This window comes from Apteryx rowi, unplaced genomic scaffold (assembly GCF_003343035.1).
Source record: "Apteryx rowi isolate R43461 unplaced genomic scaffold, aptRow1 scaffold_93, whole genome shotgun sequence".
Classification (NCBI taxonomy): Eukaryota; Metazoa; Chordata; class Aves; order Apterygiformes; family Apterygidae; genus Apteryx; species Apteryx rowi.
This window is the reverse complement of record NW_020451238.1, coordinates 4,558-8,722: the sequence shown is the minus strand read 5'-3', so window position 1 is coordinate 8,722 and position 4,165 is coordinate 4,558.

Below are 4,165 nucleotides of genomic sequence, written 5' to 3'. Positions count from 1 at the left end.
GAGCTCCCCATGGCACCGGGATCCCCGCAGTACTGAGCTCCCCATGGCACCGAGCTCCCCATGGCACCGGGATCCCCGCAGTACTGAGCTCCCCACAGCCCTGAGCTCCCCACGGCACTGAGTTCCCCGTTGCACCAAGCGCCCCATTGCACTGAGCTCCGCATGGCACCGGGATCCCCATGGCACTGAGCTCCCCATTGCCCTGGGCTCCCCATGGCACCAAGCTGCCCATTGCACTGATCTCCCCATGGCCCTGGGCTCCCCATGGCACCAAGCTCCCCACGGCATCAGGATCCTCACAGCACCGAGCTCCCCATGGCACCAAGCTCCCCACGGCATCAGGATCCTCACAGCACCGAGCTCCCCGTGGGTAGCAGCTGGCTGCAGCCCTGTGGACTCATGCTGCAGAGGGTCTGTAACGGCAGCGGAGCCGGGCCATTCTCCTGCCGTGGGGCTGGGAAATGCAGGTCAGGTTTGGCTGTGACCAAGCGGCCACTGTGTTTCTGCAGCCCCGCTGTGAACAAAGGTGTCCTGCTGGGGCAGGGGTGGCGTGGAGGGCAAACCTGGATACTTTGGGGTGAAAGCATTGGGTTTGCAAGGCCTTTCACGAAGTCCAGTGGAGGAGGCAGCTCTCTGAGCACGGGTGTACAGGGGCAGGGCAGGACAGGATCAGGCCTGGGGTCGGACTGCACCCTGCCGAGCCTCGCTCCAGCTCCCTTGCACAAGCCAGGGGGCTGCGAGCACAGCTGAGGCCATGCCAGCCTCCCAAACCAGCCCTGCCGCCAGGCCTGTGCTGGAGCGAGGCGTCCCCCGGCCCCCGCTCCGCCAGCCGCGCTGCCGCCCGGCGTTCCCGCGCTCCCCGGCTCCCACCCGCTCGTCGCTGGGACTATTCTTAGCGCCCGGCTCTTGCTTTCGAGTTTCAGCCCCGCTGCCTGCAGGAAGCGCAGCTATTTGCGTGCCTCGCAGCTGCGCCCCGCGGGCTGCCGGAAACCCCCCCGCCCGCTCCGGGTACGCCACGTCGCCCAGTGTTTTTCTGGTTGCACCGAGAGGGTTTCAGCTTCAGCTGGGCATACGTGGCCTGCGCCATGCGAGTCCCCGTCATCGCTGCTGCCCGGAGGTTGACTCAGAAATGAAGTGGTGCCAAGGCCAATGCGGCTGGCGGGTTTTGCTGTGCAAACCCACCGGCCTGTCAGCAGCCGGACCAGGACCCGAGTTTGGGCTGCCCGTGGGGCCTCATGGCACGCGATGCTGGGGCTCGGGCTGGCCTGCGGGAATCTCCTGGTGATACGTGAGAAAAGAGCAAGGCTGGCTTTGGGGAGGGACAAAAGTGGCACAAGCTGGCCCCTGCGAGGGGACCCTGGTCCATACGGTCACCTCTAAGGGAAAGGCTCCCTGGTGCGAGTTGTCCGGCCCTCTAGAGCATTGCCCTCCAGGGGCTGGGCTCTGCTTTGGTCCAACCACTGCAAGGGCGCCCATGTCCCCAAACTCCCCCATCTTCCCGCGCTCGCTGGCTCACGGTGCGGGCGGTCGCTCCCTCCCTCCCCGGGGCTCTGGGGCATCGGCCGCACTCGGCCCCCGGCCCTGGCGGGCGCCGCTCCCCCCCTGCTCCGGAGCTGCCCTGCAAAGCGACAGCGGTCGGGGTGGCGGGCAGCCCTGTCGCCGGCGGGGGCCGGCTCCCCAGCCGGAGCGTGGCGCCGGGCAGCCCAGGCTCCCTGCCGCCGGGCAGCGGCAGCCCCCATGGTGGGACCTGCTGCCTCTTTCTGCAGCTAATTAGCGCATTCCTGAAGCAACTTGTTTGCTCAATTAGATCCCCTTCCATCTGAAATTAATGGCAAGTGGGAAAAAAAATGACTGTTTAAAATTGCACCAAAGGACACTGCAGAGAGAGAGAGAGAGAGAGAGAGAGAGAGAGAGAGAGAGAGAGAGAGAGAGAGAGAGAGAGAGAGAGCGAGAGCTGCAGCTGGGAGAAAACTCTCGAGTTTTGCTTTTAATCAGAAGATTCAATAATTAGAAAAATCCCACCAAGAAACACGGCGTGACAGGGACAGCAGTTTTACTTGCGGGCAGGGGGACGGTGGCAGCTTTCGGGGCCGGCCCCCAGGTGCTGGAGGGCGAGGGTAGCGTGGCTCCCGCCGTGCCAGGGCCGCCGCCACCGGGGCTCAGCGCGGGAATGCGGGGCCGCGGCCTCGCTGCGGAGCGGCACGAGCTCTTGCGGCCGGCGGGGAAGGAGAGCACAGGCCCCGTGTCCTGGCCCCGTGGTGGGAAATTGCCTGTCTTTGCAAAATGCAGCTACGAAGCGCCACTCACAGCATGATTTCCAAAGGCAGCTTTCAAGTTTTGGTTAAAAGACTCATTATGGGTAAAAATGAATGTGACTGCGAGGCCTGAAAATTCCCCCTGTTGTTGGAGGCGGGGGGATACATGTCCTGGAGGAGATGGGGCCACTGATGTATAATTCAGCAGTTGCTCCTTGCCAGATTGCCGCTTAAGGAGCCGGTTTAGCAACACCTTTTAATCAATAATTAGTGAGGCTTCCTCCTCCTAAAGTAAACCATGAGTCTGGGCTCCTCTTGCCCAAACTGCATCAAAGCTGTGGAGCTGCAGCAACTTGCACCCGCTGCAAAGGAGCAGGCCGGGCGTGCGGGGCGCCCCGAAAAGGGCCCCGATCCAGCGGTGCCAGCGGCTCGGGAGCAGGAGCGCGGCGCCCGGAGCACCCCAGCAGCCTCGGGGAGCCGCAAGCGGGGAGCACTGACGGTGTTGTAGGAGGAGCAGAAATGAGCCCTGCTTGCAGAGCACTTCTGGGAGTCGTGTGGCAGCACCAGTCGCATGAGGGACTTGCAGGCGGTGTTCAGGCCTTGCGCAGGGCCTGCCCGGGCAGCCACCCACCAGGATGCAGCTCTGGCGGGGTGAAAAGATGTGGTGCAGCCGGTCGCAGAGCTTTCCGTAATATGCATTGATTTATTCCAGTCCAAATTGCTGCTTAAGGACACGCGTTGCCAAATGCTGTCATCAATAATTACTGAGGCTTCAGCATCCTGAGCGGGAGGATAAAAAAGAGCCTCCGGTTTTGTACGTAATCCTGGCGGTGGAGTTGCTTTTCTGCGTGGCGGAGCAGCTCTGTCCCAGCAAAATCATTTCACTGCTGCCGGGAGGTTATTCAGGCTCGGCATTTCCTCCCGTAGTGTTGGACCACGCCGGCAGCCCCGCGGGGCTGGCCACAGGCCGGCGCCCGGGCTCGGCGCCCAGGGGTGTCCTGCATGGCCCCGGTGGGAGCTGCCAAGCCCCGGAGGCACCTGGACGCTGAGCAGTTTTCCTGGGGAAAACCTGGGGGCTGTTGCCCTTGCTGGGCAACAAGCCTCGCAGCCCCTGATTTTCAGCTAATAATGCAGTTAAAAAGTGCAAGAGTGACTCTTTGCATCTCCAGTCGGGTCCAGCTCGCAGCCCCAATCCCTTGCCAAAAGATGAGGGAACGAGGTACTGGGTGGCCAAGGACACACTTCCCCGCTGCTCCGTGTGCTCCGCGTCCCTGGCAAGACTGCACCACGCAGATGTCCCATCCGGCACTGCGGCTGCTCCGTGACGGTGCAGCTCTCCCACCAGGAGAGTCTGGCTGAGGCGAAGAGGGTCTGTAACGGCGGCAGAGCATGGTCTGCGCTACAGCGGATGCTTGGCAGGGTTAGTCCAGCAGTGTAGGTGCAGCATGCATCCACGTCCCCATCCACATTCCCATCCCCATGGCTGTCCCCGTCCTCACCAGTGCAGCCTGGGGAGCGCTGGGTGTGATATGACACAGTGGAGGCAGCAGGGAAGCACATGAACAGAGACCTGGTGCACTCACCCCACCTCCTAGTGACCCATCAGCCCTGCTGCAGGTGCTGCAAGGTCTCAAGGGAGAGAGAGACACCATCTGCAGAAAGACCCCTGCTTGACAAAAGCAGATATCATTGTGTGTGGAGAAGGTCCTCACTGGAAATAGGAGCTCTGTGTAAAACAGACTCAGACAAACCTGCAGAGCCGGCGCTAGTTCAGTGTCTGTGTTTATTAGGATGGCACGCAGGGTGTGGGGACAAGCGTGGGGCAGAGGGACTGGACACAGGAGGATAAAGGACAAAGATATTGTCATCAGCATTTTCCACAGACTAAGCTACATTTCAACCAGCCTTAC